Below are 21,649 nucleotides of genomic sequence, written 5' to 3'. Positions count from 1 at the left end.
CCCTCACAGTATCTTTGTTGCTTGGGTCAATTCCAGACACTGGATGGTATTGATGTTTTGGGTCATCAACTGCCCCAGCACAGCAGAATTCTCCAGAATGTACTGCGAAATGCAAATTCTCATCAGCTGGCTCAATGAGATTATTGCAAAACGTATACTTCATTGTTCTTAATAAAAAAGGTGAAGTAATCATCATCATTGATATGCCAGTCAAAATCCAGGTTTGAGCATAAGTGCATTAGTGAGAAAATATACATGCATGCTTTTGAGAGTATATTAAAATGAGGTAAAGATCTGACTTTGGTGCAGAATGGCCTAGGCAACTGATAAAAACATTCATGACATTCACTATATATATTTTTTTTATATTATTGCCCATGTTATTTATATCATCTTACCTGGGAACTACTCCCCAAATCATTACCAGAAGTCCAGCTTTATAGGATCCACTCCCAGAATCAAGGCTCTAGGACTGAAGATAAGAACAGAAACTGGGAATCCCAAAGTATCCCATTTCCCAAATCCCAAGCCCTTACTCCACTTCTAGCTAGCAGTGAAAGATACAATTAATTTTTAATTTTTTTTTTTGATACCTCAAAAATTGGTGTGGCTTTTGCATTTCTTTTCAGGTTCATGACTTGATATTTAGGAGGGGTAGAACTGCAAAAAAAAAAAAAAAAAAAAATGCTGGGTGAAAAAGGAAGGAAGGAATATTTTCCAGCCAGAGACATTTTGCAGATGTTTGCTTTGAACAGAGCTTCGGAATGTTTTGGTGAAATGGATTAATAAATGAAGCACAAGTGCAGTGATCAAGATGCATAGCAAATAGCAAACATTTTTATTGTATAATTCATACTCGTGTATGTTGCCTATATAGTTATCTAATCATAACAACTTTATCCATGCAACTAAGTGAAAAACATTATTTTTAACCGTTCATAGGAAGGCTACAAACCCCCTTAGAGAATGAAATAAACTTTTTTTTTTTTAAACATAGCATATCCAATTGTAATTATAAATACAATTTAAATAAACACAGTGAAAATGTGCTGATCCAACCAGAATTCTTGAGTTAGCATTAAGCTTTGAATAATAGACTGAAAAAAAAAAAAAAGTAAGGTGCAAGTATTTTGTGCTTCTATCATACATCTGAAAAAAATGATCTTAACCATGAATTTGTGGAACCTAAGTGTTTATTTCATGCTATTATTTCATTTTCAAAAATCCATATTTTAAACAGGAGGAAAAACCAGCTGGCATATAAAAAAAAATCCTTGCAAGAGGAAAACATATCTAAAAGCAAATTGTGTGTATTTGTTATTGAGAGACTAAGTTTATGCAAGCAATTGTCATGCAAGCAGAGTTGTAAGTAATAATGTGGCCTTTAATGACGGAATGATGGACCTGCCAAACACTAGCTCCTGCCATACACTGCTTGTATTTCCCTGCACAAAGATGCCCATCTGGGAGTTATTAACATATCCTCGTCAATTCAGAACCTACTTTAACATAATCCATATTTGTTGGAGGAAGTCCAACATCAGCTAGAGAACAGCACTCACGTGATCCAATGACACATTTCAAGCAGCACACATAAAGCATGCTTGGGCAGCTAAGCAATTCAGAAATGCAAATAACAAAAGCATTCTTCTTACTAGATAAAAAGGACAAATCCCTTTTGGCATAACATCTTATATACTCTTAGTACTGTATGAAAACAACAGAGAGAAAAAGGAAAAAAGCACTACTTTTCTGGAGGTGCTTTTCTTTTTATTCCAAGCATGCTGATACACTCGGTCTCTCACCAAAGCTGATGTTTCCAAGACCCAACAAATGCTTAGTTGCATGGAGGCAGTGGGAGAGAATACACATTCTCTTAAATCAGCAATATCACATTTGCTTGTAAGGTACTTAGAAAAGTGAGCATTGTTTTTTCAACAGGACCTGACCTCTGCATCAAGGAAACCTCTCATTAGAAAATTGTTTTGTCCCACAGCATAGTCTACTTTTGGAAGCTCATGTTTTCATTTTTCATTACAATTTTTATTTCGCTATAGATAGGGCATTGTTAAATGCAGGCTCCATTGAGAACCACATTCATATTGGGCTAGATAGTTTTATATTTTCTTTGCTTAATATATAATGAGAATTTGTTGAAATCAGATTTACTTAGATTTCACATAGTATTGCTGTTATTACTTCAAGTGCCACCAATACAGAACAAATTTTGTTAAACTTATCAAATACAAGGACACCCTGACCAAAGAATTCTACGTAGGCTACACTAATACAGCCATCAGAACATTTACATGAATGAGTCATGGGGTGCTTCTGCTTGGAGGTCGGCATAAGGTTATAAGAATTAAAAGAAAAAGGAATGTGAATACAAAACTTGTATTTTGACTTACTTTCTATTATTTTCTAATTAAGAAGCATTTATTAGTACTTTGCTTATTAGTGTTTTTAACTCCTTCAATGATCATAACAGACAAATTAAGAAACAGATTTCCATTTGAAGAGAAAGAAATCGAATTATGTTGCTGCCGTTGTTTTTGTTTTGTTTTTAACCAGCATTAAATTATATGACATATACATGGTTTTCCTATATATAGGTTTCCGTATATAGGTTTTCCTATGTCAGATATGACATAGGAAAAGAAATTGAGTGCTTTTTCTTAATAGGAGTAGTTAAGTGATTTCTAGAACAAAATTTGCATAAGCAATACGACACTTTTTTTTTTTTGCATAATATCTGACTCACCATTGGAAATTTATTGACTGCCTTACAGCTGTGAGGGACAGAAGGATTTGAAAATCAACATCAACAATGTTGTTGACATCAACATTCTCTGCTATATTATAAGGTATTTCTTATTTTATTTATATCACAATTATATACAATATATTCTCGACCTTTCTGTAATAAGAAAACAAATATGAAACTCCTGTATCATACCCCTATCACTAATTAACAGATCAAGAAGCTTTCTACAGTTCCATTAGTCTTGAACTGTATGTATATATTACAAACCTGTACAAATTTTCCTTTGACACATCCATTACTTCAAAAAGTACACTCCTCTAAAATGGCTCAGCAGCCCCTGTGTTCCCAGAGGGATGAAACAAACAAAAAAACAACAACACTGTACCAAGCACTCCTGGCTTTTAGCTAGAGTACTGCTATTTACAGGAACTCCCCAACGAGCTTGGAGAACAACCTGTAACCCACAAGTCCATAGCTGAATCTAAAGAAAAACTGTCCTGCGTTCTCCTGAAGGATATCATATCACATGAAGGAGGAAAACTTTCTCCAAGTAGTCTAACATATGACTGTACCCTAAAGGCTTTAACAAATGTACAAAATTAGCCTATATTTGGATTCTCAAGTGAAATCTAATCATCATGATCAGATTCACCAAGAGGCATGATAAAGTCCTCATGGACTTCATCATGGGGAGCAGAAGTAGCCTCTGCTTTCTCCATCATGCAATGCCAAAACAAGTAGTCAAAGTACCACCAGGGGATGTGGTTAAGTATATCTGCTTGCTCTGATTTACAAATTAAACTTCTATAAATAATAAAAGGGAAAATAATGCAAAGATATCAAATAAAGAATGAAGTGGAGTGCTTGTTTGTTTGCTTTTATTTCTTGCATTAACCTTCAGGTTAGTAATTGGAGTCACAAGTAATCACAAAAGTAATCACAAGTAATTGGAAGCTGTTAGCCCTAACCAGCCTGTCATGCCTCAACTTCCCACAAAATTCAGCACAAGTGCAAGGAAACTTAGACAATGAGAATTCAGTATCACTTTTTAAACATAAAATAACAGGAACACCTGTAATTTTGTCTTTTTTTTTTTTTTTTTTTTTTTTTAATGTACAAATCAAAACAGGGAACATGCTATTCTTTCCTTTGAAGAAAGAAAGACATGCATGTAACCCACCAATGAAAACAGTAAGGCAACTAAATATGCAAAGAGTTATTAATTTGTGCAGGTTAGTCCTGCAAGAAAGAGGAAAGGCTACAGTAGAATAGGACCGAAGATTTGAATCAATATAAAACACATTACTGCAAACATTTACTTTCAATTGCAGCATAAACCCAAATGAGTTAAAAATTGTTTCTTAATCCTTGGTCAGAAACATGAAATTTCCTACTACAAATTAAACCAATACTTGCAGAGTCTCACACTTTAAGCATGTGCTGAATCCTCAGCGCAGAAAAAAAAAAAAAATCTCCACACCTAAAATGGTTTTGAACACTTTAAATTTTCAAATGAGAATTTTCTGAAATTTGAACTTCTGTTTTCAAGGCTATAGTGTTACTTCTGTAATTTTGCTACATTATCAGCAAAAATCCCTGAAACTTCAAAGCAGATGAAGTATTGTGAGAGTGCCAGCACTCATGGAGGGCTTGGCACAACACTTTGATGTACAGGATTGCAAGATGTTGACAGCTGAAGACTAACCCCCTTTTTAACCCTCAGTTCAATGGAACATGATATTTACTGACTTCAACTTCTGATTGGATGAAAACCCAGAAAACTCTTTTCCTTCTTTTTCGTCCAGGTTTACTTGATGTTGTGATCTCTGATGTTCAGACTAATATTGTTTATGACCTTTAAAGACCTTCAGGGAGATGTTGTTTTCCCATCACCCAGCCACTATGGATGGATTCCAACATATGTCCATGAGCTACAAAAGGGTAGTGTAAACATCTCCCCCATTAAACTTCAGTTTAACATTAGGACTGCTATCCAAAGATCATACTTAAAGATAGCTGAAGTGTTACTATATTCCTTTGCGTAGCTCAGTCATGACCCTAATTAATGTGTCTAGGTTAGACATGTAGTTCTTTAAGTAATGGGTGGTTTTGTTTGGACAATTAGGCAGAGTTGACAAGGAAATTTTCCATCAAACTGGGTCATAAAAAGTACATTATTCAGCATTATTATGAGTAAAACACCATTTATTACCTGAACTTTACAATACACCATTATCAATCTTTACCTGTCATTAAGGTATGTTAACATGAGATCAAAGAGGCAAACCCAACTTAAACAAACAGAGGTGCAGAGAAAGCTTTTAGGCTTGCTTATTTAAATTGAAACAAGTGTAATTGAGTCCATTAATTAGTTAGAATTTCCTTTCAGCTGAAGATGCAAATCAACTAATCACTAAAATCTCAGAGCATTTCTTATTCACATGTCACAGCTGTGCTCTTTCTGAGAGAAAAGTAGCTAAATTCATCCACAGAAATACAAAAAAATATCATTGGGCTGTCTTCTGGATGAAAGTTTAGATAGACTCTCTTTTCAGCTGTTACCTAAAATATTATTTACTCATTAAAAAAAAAATGTGGACAGACAGAGGTCTCTTGGAGGTTTTGTTTCAAGGGGTCCATTTCTTTAAAAAAAAAAAAAAAAAAAAAAAACACTGCTGATGCAGCAGATTATTGTAGATTCAGAAGTATCTTAGTAAACTATTTTTGTTGCAGTAGCCTGTGTTGGAGTACAAGTGCTCTAGTCATGGAGCAGGACGCCTATATCCTGAGCACCATGTACACTCTCTCAAATACAGATCTAGGTCTTTCACCTTACTCTGTGCCACTTAACCAAACAGCCATGTTGCAAATCAGGTAATGATCCTGATTTGCAACAGGGTTGAAGAACAACCCTGTTGTAACCTTGAACATTACTGTAATGTGAACAATGTGACAATATTTTTTAGGAGATTCCACAATGGAATGTGGAATATAGACTGTTGGGAAAGTTTTTGACCCAAAATAAAAGATTTTAGATGTGTGAGCACATTTTGCTTTTTCCAGCTACACTGTTTGACAATCTAGCTACAGATTGCAATTCTATTACATCTGCATAATTCAATGGATATTTCAGAGAACCAAGAAGGGCAAAATTAGAAATCAGGTCAATGAAACTTGAGCCAAATCTTTCTGAAATTTCCAAATGATTTAGATTCTTTATTTTTCAGTATAATCAGAATCTCTATTCTTTTCCAGATAATATTATGCATGTTGTAGACACATTTATTTATCCCCAGTTTCATAGGAACATTTCCCTCAAAGAGAAGTACCATACCAAATGTGTACATAACATCTTCTCATTTCATCTCTTGACCAAAACCTCTATATTATTACACTCCTGAGCATTTTTTCCAGCACAGATTCAGGTCAGTCTGTAGTCTAAAAGTTTATAAACATGGCTTCATTTTGTATCGTACACATATGCAATGCATAACAAATGGTAGGAGGCTGGAGTTAGGAGTGGGTAGCAGTCTTCAAGGTTTCAAAAAAATAACTACCACTTTTTGCTTTTATTAGGAGGTAAAGCATCACTCAGGATTGCTCCCTTATCAGAGATCTTTTAAGATTCCTCTTAAAGTTATTGGAAGCAAACTAGATCATTTTGCTAGATATCTTTCTACTACTCCTCTCTTGTTAAGCTTATTTCAACATTCACTAAGCTCATTAAGCAATTTTACACAATGTAACCATCATCTCCAAACAAATACCTCCTGACCTTAACCCTGACCATATGGGTAAGAGGGGAGAAAGAACTACTCTCAATGTATATTTGCATTTTTTTGCATATCTACAGACACTAACACTGACCCATTGGGTAAGAGGGAAAAAGAACCATTTTCAATGTATACTTGCACACATATCTGATCCCAGTACAAAAGAGGTGTTTTTTCTGTTTGTTTGTTTTTCCTCATTATTTGTTTTACAAATACATGACCATTAAGGATTACTTTAGAGTCACCACAGAGATTTCACTTAACCCTATTCAAGGCCTTTCATCTTCTCTTCTGAACCATATGAGCCATTTGTAAGACATAAACGAGAGCTTCGAATGCTAATACCTACACATCACCAACTAGAAGTAAAACACTTCCTGTGCACCTAGCTGAATGGTCCCATTCCTGCGATATACACACTTCCACTGGAGGCATCAAGACACAAAGAAAGAAGACTACACAAAAAAAAACTCGGAATGGGAAGCTGACACTCCACTACATTTGCTCTAACTATCCCTAAGAAAAGGTGTCATGTTAACATTAGTTGGCTATTCAGATTATTAAAGAAAAATGGACGGAAATTCTATCTGTATGATGACATTTGACAACTTGGTACTTAATGTGACATGAAAACAACAAATTTAGAAAGAACATTACATAATTCTAATGATTAGTATATAAAAATGATCAAAATACCTACGAACCCGGGTGTGCCTTGTATACTAAAAAAGCAAGGATCAGTCTTTGTTAATAATTATCTGGTGTATTTTGAAATACAAAACCTATATATTCACATTTGAATCATTCACCAGCTACTGAATTAAAGCTTCCTGTGAAGTCCTATCAATTTACTCCATACAGTTAATAGTGCACAACTGAGGACAGAAATGAGATAGAGCACTATATAACACCAAATCTTTAGAAAGAACTTGCTTCAGCAGAATATACTTATTCCAGAAATATCTAAAATCTATTTTAGCAGAAGAATGAGGTTAAAAATTCTTCTGTGAGGTATGCTTGTGGATCTTTAGCAACCTCAGCGGTCAGGACCTCTGTATTATATCATCTGATAGACAGATTAGACAGTTCCAACATGTATCGTAGCCTACCTCATTCCAAAGATTTAAAGCTGTACTATAAATATGTAGTACACAAAATAATGTGAAGTCATTCTGATTTATTAGAAATACATTAAAACTATCTTCATGTTTTCTCTAACTCAAAAGTAACTGGAAGCTTTCTGTCATGTTCTTCTATGCTGAACAAACTAATTTCTTCTTCCAAGGTCATCAAGGCTGCCATAGGATTTTTTTTCACTAAAATGCTAACTTCTCCTTAAGACTTGTTTACTACTTTACCAAAGTTTAAAGTTTACTACTTTACCAAAGCATGCTGAAAACAGTTACATTGTACAATCAAGACCTCCCCATTTCCTCCAAATATCCCCATCAAGCAAATAAAGTAACCAATCTGACTTGCCAAAAGGAAAACAACTGTAAAAGATTTAAGCTCAATATACATGTGTATATATATATATATACATATATATATATATTGAAGTACAATAGGTCTTTAAACAACTAGCATTTCTCACTTTACAAGAGAAATGCTCTGATTATGATCTTCAGAAACAGTAGTTACATAATTGTTTGCTTCTTCTTAGTCTTCCCCGTTATTTGCCAGAGAGGTAATATTTTTACTAAGAAATCTACACTGTTAGAAATAGTGTTTTGGTTTCGTAGACACAAATCCAAGAGGGAGCTTGTTGAGCAGTGCTCCTCAGTTGGTGAGTGAACAGATTTATTTCCAGGACAGTCATAACTGAATAAACAATATTTCCTGACTGTTACAATGGGATAAAGTAACTGTTCAGCTGGAATGACAGTCTTAATTAACTGCTTTTACTCTTCCCAATAACGTCTTTGATAGAGGACTGTCACACATCCCTCTGCAGATTTTACCATTTTCATAGAAGAGCACAAGTTTCCATTTTATAACCATCTGCAGACCACTATGAAAACCTAAAATGGACCGTGCTGCAAACTCATAATGCCAAGGCACTCCAAGAAGCAAAAATGTATTTTTGCACTGCAGTAGCTTCCTTCCATGCCAAACCATGCTGAATATGGCTGGGACAGTCAGGATTCTCCCAGAGCCTACCACTGAGGATCACTCCCTTGAATGTTTCAAAGCATTCATTTCCAAGGATCCTGGCATCCCTTCCTTGTACTCAGTAACTCAGCATGACCACATCACCTTTGTGCATGAGTCACAAGCAGAATTAGCTGTGTCAGTTGACCTTGGCAGGTGCTTGTTGAGCCCTTCCCTGAAAGTCTCCGATAACGGAAACTCTCCTCCATGTGGAGGTCTCCTCAGGACATTGCAATGTTTACTAAGTGATTTTGAAAAATGCTTCTCATTACATTTATGGCCTGTATTCTGCTAGTTTCAACTTTTAATTTACTATTTGCCTTCCTCCTTTGCAGGTTCAGTCACATGCTGTTTTTTCATGTGCTGACAGTGTGCTCAAGTTGAGAACCAGAAGCACAACAAAAGTGATGGCAAATAATAAAATTTATTGTAAATACTTTTGGAGGAAAAAATCCCACTGAAATTAGAGTATTTGATGAATAGCAACCAATTCTAAAAATACTTACAAGCAAAAAAAAACAGACTTTTCTCATATTCTCATATAAGAAAATATTTTTTAAAAATGCATTCAAATAATTTGACAATTACTCTTTGTAGATGATTAAGATCATACCTTAATATAAGACAAAGTGTAGAATTGAATCAGTAGTATTGAACAGTTTTAAATAATTATAGTATTTAATAATTTCATTGTAAAAAATACGATTTTGTTGAGCACACATCTTAAACATTCTATAATTATTGGACTGACACTTGCATTTGATTTTTATGACTAAGCTATTTAGTCAATTACTTTGCATTCCTTTTCCTTCCTTTTACCATCTTTGTCATTGAACACAAGTTTTTATCCTTTTGGAATAAAGAATCTTCTTCTGTGATGCTCTACAATATGAAGCAGACCTTGTTTCCTAATAAAAAATATCATGGACTATGACAAGGAAATGGTCCAAAATTTAGTTTCATAAGATAAATAAGGAGGAATATATAAGCAAAGAATGGAATGTACCCCAAATTTTTTGAAATGTAAATAAAGCTGGGGGCAGCCTGAAGCCTTCACAATGCAAAGAACACCAGTTGCAAGGCCAAGGACTCCAGAAGTCAGCACGAAACAAAAGAGGTAGAAAAAATGCATAAGAGAAAATATTAATGGATGTTGTTCTTTTCTGGTTAGCCCTATTTTTATTTTCTTTTCATACTGTCAATATATCCCATTCACACTTCAATAAGTGTTCTAAGAAAGCAGAACCTAAGAGCCATCAGGACAGCCACTGTACAACAGAGATGTTCCTGCTTTGCAGAGACACACAAAGTAGTCTCTCTGATTCCACATTTAGAAATGGTTTCACTGAAAACACTTGAAAATAAGACTTTTCTTTTCCCCAGTAGTTATATTGTTTTGCTCAACCTGATCTATTGCATTCCATTATATCTACAAGATTTTACCTTTTACAGCTCATTTTTAATTGCATATCGTTGCTAACTTTTGTGTAAAGAGACAGGGCTCTGCCATTCTTACTAATTATCCAAATCACCAGTCCTTGTTTGCATGTGTGTGGCCTTGCCTAAAGCTTTTAACCACAAGTTGTGTCACTAAATCAAAGTAGTCTCTGCTGTAGTGACAAACTATGTGCAAAAGATTACAGAACATTCCTTTAAGGTAATTGGAAGTATTCTTTCTAGGATTACAGTACTCAAATGCAAATAATAATTTGGTAGAGGAGTGAGAGGCAGGGATTCTGGAAGGTTATAACGTGCTGTGAATTAATGCACTGCTGTCCCATTGAACCGCAGCCTCAACAACACTGCAGCCCTAACTGACTTGGGCAATCTCAGACACCTTTAGTAACAAAAATCTGCAACAGTGAGATCAACACCTTCACTCTTGCCTCAGGGTAGCTCCGGATAAATTGTGTGTGAGGAACGCCCTGGAAAATGTTCTTAGTCCTATTTATACAGACCAATGCTGGCTGCTTTTCTCTTACCATATTCCTTCTTATTCTGACTTTTTTTTGTGTGTGTGTTAACTAATAATATTGAATTTATTAAATGAAGTAGAAAGATCCAAAATTAAGAAAAAAATAATTACTTTCTCATTATTAAGCCAAAGCTGTAACATGTATTGCCATCTGTGCACATATGCAGATATCCTGCTCATAGCATCATGGTAATATCTTTTTTTTTTCTTCCTGAAGGGATACATCTAGCCTTATCCCTTACTTATACATCCATTGCTTTCTTTCATCCTTTATTTTCTGTCTTAAGTCCATCAAAATAAGAAGGATGATCTGTACATATCCAAAACTTCCCTTTCACCTTCATAATCGCAATCGTATTTGAAGCATATTTTTATTCTTTTAATTTTTCAGCTTTTCTTCTTGTCTTTTTGCAAGCAAAAAGAAAACCTTTCAGAGCATTTTATGACAGCACAAGAGACAGAAAAGGGAAGAGAAAGATTTTCCCATAAGAATTATGGAGCTCATGAGACAATAAGCTGATATGCAAGGGATTACTTATACCCATCTCTAACACTCCTCCTTCCACTTCTCATGAATCAATAACTGGAGTGGGACTAAATGGTGGCTTCTCCTCTTCCCTATCTCTGGTCTCTTAAACCTTTAATACAAAATGGGCCTTCTGTAACATGGCAGGCAGAGAAAGGCAGAGGCCCATTCAGAAAAGGCACTTGGTTGGGACTACAAGTGGCAGAAACAATTCTCACCTACCTTGCAGCTCTGACCCAAACCCACACATTCCAGCTGCGCACATACATATAGGTCACTTGGCCAGTCCATGTGTCTACTCTGAAAACACTTTCTTCCCTCAGCCCTAGAAACTACGCCCATGGGATGGTTCACACAGAACACATTCTCCTACCAAGTAAGCTTTGATGGCTTACGATTTTCTTTTATTTACTTTATTTATTTTTAAGTCCTGGTTAGTAATTTTACATCCTGAAAATGAAACATGAAAAAGTTATAACACCGCTGTTGCAGAGAAAATATTTAGGGTTTTGTGATGACTCAGAGACAGATACTTAGTACTCTCTATATAGGTTAAATAGCATAATATGGTATAATGCCTTCCTTTTTTTCTGTTTGTTCATTTTGAAACTATGGTGCCAGGCCAAATACAAGTCACATGTCACACACTCGTCATCATATAGAGATTTCAGAATAAATATGAAATGCAAAACCTTCCAGATCCTATTAACACCAGCTTGCCAGCTCTGCGTTGTGTCTCTCAGAGAAAAAATATCCATTCAGTAAGAAACAGAATCTCCACCAGTTTTTGTTCTCTAAACTGCCATCACCTGCAACTTAATCAGGCCAGTATAACTTCTCGCTCTATCACATGATCTGTTTCTCAGTTTTGCTGGCACTACGTGAATATTTACACTGCACAGAAGTCTTCCAGTACTCACCAGTGCCAGCACAAACCTGTCTCCCAAAGGATGTTCATATAGATCACTCCATTTTTTTTCTTCCCAAAGTTTTTGACAGAAATCTGAGAAAGTTTCCTCTGATCTGGGGAGAACAATTTTTCAGAGCAGTTTGCCTTCACTTCATGGTTAAGGTTGTCAGAAAAAGTACGCCGGTAGCCTCTCTAAAGGGGAAGGGGTCCTCCAGACATCTCAGCAATGTGATCTTACAGCTCAGTTGGGCAGGAAAGGCTGTCCACTGTGACAGAGCTTGCAGATGGCAGCCGCTGGGCTCATCTCAACTGTTGCTGTGGATGCCTTAGCACTGCCCTGCCCTGGACCTGCCTCCAAGGGCAGAGTTTTCTGAGCAGGATAAAAGGGAAGACTTGCTTTGATAGGGCTGTTTTTAAGCAGACCCAGGAAGTTCAAGGAACATGATCTTCTATCACTATGAACATCAATCAGCTTCAAGCAACCAAATGTTCCTCTTTCAGAAGCATGTGGGCCTGTCCTGCACCAAATGCACTAAAAAATCTGCAATAGCTCTGAAGTCAGTAGGAATTGTGCAACTCCTCTCCCACTGCAGGTCATCAACAAGACCAAGACCTAAATCCTAATCTCTTTTACAATGAAAAAATTGCATGAAGCAAGCAGGATCTGGCCTCAGGTAAAGAGACAAACAAAAGCCAGGTCATTACCTCATTAATCCTTATTACTGATGTTACCAAGGAGAAAACTATTCCCTTAAATTTGCATTTCTGCATTATCCCTTGCCCTTGGGTTAGCTCAGTCTTGACTTTCAGCAACTGGTGTGTTCACTGAGAAATAAAAAGTTATACAGCTGATCCAATCCTCTGTTAGAGTAATTAGAAAATCATGTTATGTTGTTGGTGGGTTTTTGTTAAATCATGGTCCTCACTATTGATTAACATTCAAGTGCTGAAAAGCCAATAAATTATTACCAAAAGGAAATGTAAATAAATTTCTCTGAGGAAGGACTGCATACAGTAGGCTGGAACCTCCTTCAAGTTAATTGCAACACAGTTCACTAATGAAACTTTCCATCTATTAAATCTTAACAGGCATAACTATAAAAATGGCGCCAAGCTCTCTCCTGCCTAGAAATGTCCCAGACAGCATCTGTAGAGACTTCACACTTATTGTCTCTGCAGGTATTTATAATTATCCCTAAGTAGCAATAGCAACATAGAACTGACTTCACACTGGTTATAGATTTTTTGAATTAATTTTCATACTGGAGTTGGCAGCAGCAAAGAGCATAGCAACAGCACTTCATTGTCACCAAATACTTCATAGTGTGTCTGACCCAAGGTGCTCTGAATTCAACAGGAATCACCTTCCTTTAATTTCACTGAGCTCAGGATTAGGGCCAAGATGAATAAGGACATCACTAGCACTTCAGCCAAGATCTGTTTCTGCTTTTGAAGCAAAAATTTAAATTTCCCTCTTTCACACCTGTTCAAAAGAGACCACACAGTATTGCTGAAGGGTAACTTCCTTACATGCACGTGATAGTCCTGCAATGTGCTTTTGCCTGTTCATGGCTGTGTAGACTACCTTTATCCCATGCTACTCTTGATCTTGTTCTTAATTTCCTCCTCTCATGAGTGTTATTAAGTATTCAGACTCCTGACCTGTGTTTCTGGTCTGCAAGACTTGCCCAAGCAAGCTTTTTAAACTTTGCTTTTCTGCCATTTCCTCCATGTTTTCATAGCTGTCTTTGCTCTTTATTTTCTCTTCAACTACAAAATTACAGGTGATACAAAACATTTGGACTAATTCACTCCTGAATATTTCAGTGACTGTATACTTACTAAAACATGGCAAAGACTAAAAACATGTCCTTTTTTAGCTGAGTTTTGACTTGCCGTCCAAAGTGTAAAATGTCCTTTCATTCTTTTTCTCTGTTCTTTGAGACTACTGAAATGCAACCTGTAATTATGTTACAAGTCAGGATGCTCTTCCAAGGATAAAGTACCAGCATTTTTGAAGGCCCGAGACTGGAAATAAACACATGGGTGAAACAACCATAGGTCTGTGTATACCGGTCATTTTCACATGTGATATTTTAAGTAAACTGGAATGCCCTATTTTACCAATGATCTCATCTATGATCTGATCTCAACAAGCTGAAGCCAGTAAGAAAGCTTTTGCTCCAGTATTTGGTTCTTTGAAACTGAAGTGTTTATTTACAAAATAAATAAAACTTATTCCTGTTTTGTTTTTCCACTTCATTTTATTTTCTCCTTGCACTCTTTGTACTGAAGAAATCATAATACATCATCCCTGGATGTCCCTAGACACTTAGTCTTTGAACAATAAGAAGAGACAAACTTTTCATGTCTTACACATCCTACTCACAAATCTTTCTTAACAATTACCTTAAAATTTGCTCTAGTATGGCTTTAAAGATGCTCAGTGAAAATGGAAGTCCTCCTGTCTCCCTTTAATTTACCTTTCTAATTCAAGTAATAGAGTTCTATTGTATTACACTGAGGAAGGGAGGAAATAGTATTGCTACAATTAATAAAATATTGACTAAGTTAATTACATGTAACAAATAGTAAACAGAAAATTTAAATAAAAGCTACATATATATTTTTATTATTCACATGCTATAATTGGCAAGTGACAAAATGTGTGGTATATGCAGTATACTAACAAAGCTAGCTGAAAACTTATAGCCAGACACACAGAAAATAATTAAAAAAAAAAAATCTGTTTAAAGTATAAGTATTCAGTATTTCTCCAGAGCTTATCCAAACTTTAAGAAATGTATTGCCAGCTAAGAACACCTGTAATGTGCTTTGGTAGGCTCCAAAACTTAGCCAGTTAAACCATAGAAACTAAAAACAAGAATTATCATCTCTCCATGGGAAAACAAAACAAAACAAAAAAAAAACATGTTTTTCAATTTACTTAAAAGGTTAAAAAAAAAAAAAAAAAAACTTGCTAAATATTTAATTTCCTATTTAAAACTTGAAGGCATGGCAACTTCAGGGTTTTTGTTTGTTTGTTTGTTTGTTTGTTTTGGTAACACATCCTAATGTTAGAAGTATTGAAATAGCTTTTATATTTTTACTGAGACACTGAGACATAGTGTGGGAGTCACTGTGTGCAGATCTCATACTCCTTGGAATTTTCCTGGGAGCATTTTGCTAAACAAGTCTTGGCAATCCACCAGCATCTCAGTTCGAGGGCAAACACTGGTGTGAACTATTAGGAGTTCACTAATGAGTTCTGGATCTAGAAAATTTCCATGAAAAGTTACAGTGCTATTCCTACACAACAGACACAACATCTTGACCTCCAAGAGCTGTTAACAGACTTACATACACAGGTAAGGGTCCTGATTTCAAAATGTTCCACCTCTCGGTTTACTCCATGCAAGCAGTGCTTAACACCATGTACTAACATGACAATGAGCTATAACATAGTTCTGACTTGGCAGGACAGTACTGGGTTCCCAGTTAGAAATCACATCAGTTTACATAGCTTCAAAACAGATTATACTCTGCCAAGGCTCACAGAAAATTCCAAAGTCACTTCACTGAAGGGGTGTACAGTCAGGTAATGCAGGCAGAGCTTTTTCTACCTTTGATAGGTTAGCAAGTTTTTGTCAAAGATTACAAGAAGGCAAGTAGTTGTCTAACCTCGTCAAGATGTTTGAGCAAACAAAAGTAAAGAAGAGACTAAAAAGAGCAAACAAAAAAAGGTTCCTGACCATCATTACACCAAATAAAATGATGAAATAAATAGAGAGTCTGGAGAAAAATTTAAGGAGCATGAAATTATACTTTGATTAAAAATATTTAAAAAACAAGTCCTATATACAGAATAAGCAAATGATTATGTATTATCACAAGTACATACTGTTTTTCAACCTCTGTTCAAATAGACCTAGAATGGAAATTTTGACATGCATTACATTCTCTGTTAAGGTCTAGATGGTGGGTCTTCAGAATTTTCTATATTTATCTAGAATATCTATTAAAATGAGAACAAATTCAATATATACAGACGCAGTAATAGATAATAGAATACATCACCTTACCTACATAGACGGTCCACAACTGAGCATTTGTTACTTCTATACTTGTGTGCCAAAGACCAAAGAGGAAAAGGAAAATATTTTCTGGATCCAAAACTTAAAAGACATACATAGAACTTCATCTTCTCCTTGTGATCTCTGTTATCAGAATCCATACAATTATACATACACCGTTTTTTATTCACATTTCATGACAGCCTCCCAGAATCTATGAATAACAGTGTGGTATGATTTGAAAAAGTACGTGCATATGCTTAAGGAAAATGAAAAATAGGATAAGCCTGGTGTTCAACCTTTACTATACTGCATGATGGATGTAGAGCTGCTCTGCAAGAATTTATGAATACTGTATGTTGACCTGGTTATTGAAATGTTTATTGTATGACTATGCTGAGTTAAATCAACAGGACTATTGAGGAAATGAGGAGGAATCACTCAAAATAAGCCACCCCATGGTAACTTCTTAGAGTTAGTTAAGAAAAAATGCCTGAACTATCTCCTGTGACGATTCTGCCTCCCAGATGCAGAGGCCTATTATATTCAGTTTGGAACTTTCCACATACACTACCATCTCTTAAATGTTTCTGCTCCATCTTTTCAAGCTCTCATGCCATTTTAAAAGTCATCACAGATTTATTTTTTTTTTCAATAAGAAATTAGCTTCACTGATGAAGAGTGGAATTTTCTTTAGAAATTCTGATTCTAGAGTATATCATGTTTTCCCTCAGAATATCTGGGCTCTGCCAAGCCTATTTCTCAGCTCAAACTACCTCTACCTTGCTTTATTTTTCCTACTGTATCACCCAGTTCAGTTGCACTGCAGATTAGTTCCATATGTAATATTTTTATTGTTCCTCATCTATTTACAATTGCTTCTTGAGAAATGAGAAATTGCGTTTGTCATACTTCATCTCCCAATCTACAGTACATTTGATGGAATTAATAACCTCTCTTGTCTAAACAATAGGCACAGGACAAAGGACACACAGGCATGCTGCTAATGTAACATCCAACATAGCTTCAGAAGGCTTCAACAAGACCAATCTCAGCTGCCGGACAGTTATCTTAGCACAGACCTTTTAAAAACAGAAGAGTCAGCAGTTTAAATAATATCACTTCTGATGACAGCAAGCTGTTGATTTTTATAATTAACCTACTGCAAAAACTCTTATATAGGAACCAGTATTGGGGAGTTTCATTTATTTATTTATTTATTATTTTTTTTGTATACAATATTAAAACGGTAGGTAACTGACACAAAGTGGAGAAGTAAATATGCATACTTGATTGGGGAACTTCACCAGCAAGCTACTTCATTGCAACTCCACTAAGAATGAAGCTACTCTCATTTTCTTCATTTTTTCGTCTTTATCAGGGATTTATTTTTTCTTTACTTATTTTATAAGATTTTTGTTTGAATTTAGTTAGTAAATTCTGTGGTAAGGTAAGCATATTTGTATCGACTTTTGATCTGATTACTCCTATTAAAATATATATATATATAGATACACATGTGCTTGAAGAACCCTATTGGTCCTATGGACATTAGAAAAATCCATACCATGCACTACAGGATTCAAACATAATACGTCTCGCACATGCAGTTGGCAAGAATATTTAGAAAGAGATACATAGGACGATGCAGATGTCACGAATTCTTATTGCCAGATGGTACATTATCAGAAAACCTCATGCACTCAAATGCTAAGCTTTTTCCACCACTTAGGTACTTCTTCCTCCTTTCCCAAAGCCCTAGCATCTCTGCCTTCTTCATCAGGTAAATGTCATGTTTAGTAGTAAAAATTCTTTAGATTGAAACATTTTTACTGTGGGAATTCAGGTTTCTAATAACGTATCATAACTAAAGAAAACAAGATAACTTTATAGCTCTAACAAAGAGCTGAAAGCTAAAGTTTACATTTCTTATCTGAAAATAAAGGTCCAGTACTTTTTTTGAATCTGAGAATTCATCACTTTTACCACTGAAAGTGAAAACAAAACATCCACTGGTTATTCATATTACACATTAAACCAGAACTTAGAAGAATTACAAGACTGATCAAAAATAAAAATCAATATTTGAAATGACTGATCATTTTGCTTCACAAAGAGAAGTTTTAATAAAAAATGGTGCCATTATTGCTGTTAAATGGAAGTTTTGATGGATGTTTCTGCAATACTGGGCACAGCAAATAAGACTTAAAAAGTTGCATCTGTGTGATTAGAAAAATATAGCATATTAAGAGTATAGTGTTGAGACGATAACGTTAGTAAATTTTGTATTCAGAACAAATTATTTTGAAGTTATATTGAATCCTCTCATTTCAGAGAATCATAATTTTAATCAGATCTTCGCCCTCTGTGCATACATTTCCAGAAATCTGCTTTCTTTGTGGGGTCAAAATAAAATAAAAAATAAAAATTAAAAATAAAATCATTACTAGGAATGGTTTGTGCAAATCCCTCTACACACCATGAATGAATTTGCACTGAAAGACCTCCAAGTGCACTTACTGCTCATTCATTTGTCAAAAACACAAATAAGCAGCCCATGTGACAATTAAAACTGCTGTCAATACCACAATCACAGCTCCTAATGCAGTCACCAAAAAACATATGTACTACATAAGAATGCCACCAAAGAAGGAGAAGCACCAAGGTGCCCAGAGGCAGTCCCAGCACACTGGAGAGCTGTGGGCACCAATGTCCTGCTGGCCCGTCCCAGCTCCAGTTGCTGGCAGGGATGGTGCAGTGGTGAGGTCTGCTGCACATCTGCAAAGGAAGTTTCTGTCATGAGTTGCACTGGTTGATGACTTTCTGGGTAACAGATATTCAGCTGTTCACACGAAGCATTTCAGACCTGGCCAGTCTCACTGCCAGCCACGATGTTAAGCACTCAGTCCTGGCAGGAGTGGAAAGGGCTGAGTAACAGCTGATCTCATTGCTCATTTCTTCTTAAACAGCTTCTAGGCTAAGATACACAAGGTACTCTTCTACTCAGTGGCCTGTGAGAAACTGCTTGAAGTGGAAGTGCCTGTTAATTTTTTAAATGGTCTTATGACATTTTTGCCCTTGTTCTGTTCTATCCAAGAAATTAATTCAATTACTCTGCTTCAGGTGCAGGACTGAAGAAACATTTATTATCCAAGTCCGTGTTTCTACCACCTGAATTGACCTAGGCATCCTTTTAGATGACCACTTGGTCAGTTATCCACAGCAAGCCACCTTTGTTATCTTTTTCCTCTGGGGGGTAATATTGCCATCTGCACAGGGCTGCACTTTGGAACCACTTGGGTGCAAAGGTGCAGCAGAGCCAGCAGTGTATGCATGGAGAGAGGCTTTTTGTCGAGCGTATGGCAGCTGGGCTCCAAAAGAGGTGTGGGGGGCAGTGTGAGATGTTGTTCAGAGCCATAAGCACTGCAGAGGGCCTGCTGGCAGCTGAGCCCAAGGGCTCCCCACCTCCAGCGTGACACTGCCACTGCTGAGAGGGGCACTGGGCAGGGAAAGCTTCAGATGGCAGTTTGTAAGGTGTTGTTTGTGGGGCCTGCGGGAGTCTGGTACTTGTTCTCTCACACTCAGCCCATGGCAGACGAATCCCAAGCCTTCCCAGACGTTCCACAAAAGCTGTACATTTAATAGGGCTTGCAAAAAGACTAAGGGTTTGCTTCTCAAATAAAGAAGGGATGAAAGGAACTTTCCTGGGGTTGTGCTGGCTCAATTCCTGTTTGATTGACTGCTCATGCTGGTGCATTGGTGGTTATTAAAGCTGGTAAAAAAAGCGCACAATTTCTGTCCTGTAGGAATTTCCTGTACTTCACATTTGTTTTCATTCTGAAACAGCATTACAAATTTCAAAATAATGAACACTTTCATGGAATGAGTAGTCCTAAATATAAATTAAGAAGTGTCATTGTGTGTGTGTGCATGCACAAAAGCACATTTTCAATCCAAAAGGGTAATCTTTGTTTCTCCCCTAGACAGTTACAGGGGCTTCTAAGAGCTTTATTTCCTGATTTCTCATATCACTACTCTAGCTGATTGACCCAGCTTCTTGGGAAGACTACAGCATGCACTGCTGAGCCATCACCACGACGCTTTCCCTCCCCCTCCTTAGATTCCCTGGCCTGATTGAGTCCTACATACATAGGGAACCATGAAACTACTATCTGAAGATTTCCCCAGAAAAATCAACAAGCACCAAGCTACCAACAGCTAGTTCCTACACCCTCTTTTCCTTACAGTCCTTTTGTGAGATGCTCTGAGATGAGGAGTACACAACTTAAAACTGTGAACATCAGCATCCTCAGTTGTCAAATGGCCCTCTGGGGCTACAGACACCACAGGCAGTTCAGAGCAGTCTATGCTAACTAATCCAACCTCACTTTTTGCTTAGCTTCAGTGAAAAACTAGCAACAAAATCCATCTCCTTATACCCAACATGGGTTATAAGTTTGAGCAAGGATAAATGAAAACCAACAGCTGGCAGAAGAGGGCATGCAGATAACTGCAGTGTTTAACAATCATTGTCCTGCATGGTAATTGCTGCTGTCATGAGCACAGCTCAGTCTTTACTCTATACTCCCCCTTCACTCTATAGTCAAAATACTGACTAGTCAATAATGAACAAGTGACTTTCAGCTCATCTCCAAAGCCAGAAAAAGAATGCACCAACTGTCCCATCTGAACACCTCTTGAGGTTGCAACAAGACCCTTGTTATAATTTCTGCATTGTTCATCCCTCAGTCATATCCCCCCATTCCTGGCTGAACTGTGTGGCTTTAAGGTTAATATCACTGCATCGCAGCCTACTAGGCAGAATACAGCTGCATGAGTGTCTCTTGACTTAAAATAGTCTTTATGAAGTGCTATGCTTTAGGGAAATAACGTTAGCAAGGAAATGTCAGATTTTGCTCTAGTCGTTCAAGAACAAAATCTAACAAGGTGGTTGTCAGCTATTATGCTTTTGCACTGAAAATTGTACAATCCTTTTAAGTTACATATAATGATTTTATAGCCTTTTAACAAGAGGAGCACCACTGGGTAGGATTTTAACAGGGGAAACAGGACTGGTGGGTTTTTTATTTATTTATTTTTAAACAGGCTGAATTCCCCAAGTTCTTCCTTGATTTAAGCCATGGTCTGTATTACAAACAGGAGAGATTATAAGCATCTGAAGCAGCCATGGTTTTGATAAAACTCTCTTAAGTAATGATGATCCAACAGCATTCAGACAAGTCGGGGTCAATATGACCTTATTTGCCTGTGCCTTTCATTAGGAGCACTCTTTCTGCAGTACCATACTTCTAGTACCTCTGAATACACAGAGGATTCATGCTTCAGTTCTGCATGTATTAAGAATGCAGCCATAGCAACTACTAGCATTAATGAACTATTTGCTTATGCAGTAATAATTAACTTCCATTACATTACTTTGTGTGATTACTTTCTTAATTGCCTGAATTATGCATCCA

The 21,649-nt window shown here is 36.4% G+C and overlaps 1 long non-coding RNA gene across 1 annotated transcript in view; it reads right to left on the bottom strand.

Annotated features, from left to right (window-relative positions):
• Positions 1–429: 429 nt before the first annotated feature.
• Positions 430–21,649, bottom strand: part of LOC309879416 — a 61,715-nt gene continuing 40,495 nt past the window's right edge. Inside the window, exons 3-4 of the long non-coding RNA XR_014317741.1 lie at positions 594–660; positions 430–472 (exon numbers count right to left, since the gene is read on the bottom strand). This is a non-coding gene — a long non-coding RNA (uncharacterized lncRNA). The remainder of the gene's footprint in view (positions 473–593; positions 661–21,649) is intronic.

This window comes from Aythya marila (assembly GCF_965140915.1).
Source record: "Aythya marila genome assembly, chromosome: 6".
Lineage (NCBI taxonomy): Eukaryota > Metazoa > Chordata > Aves > Anseriformes > Anatidae > Aythya > Aythya marila.
The sequence above is the reverse complement of the archived record's forward strand: the minus strand, read 5'-3'. Positions and strand labels throughout refer to the sequence as shown.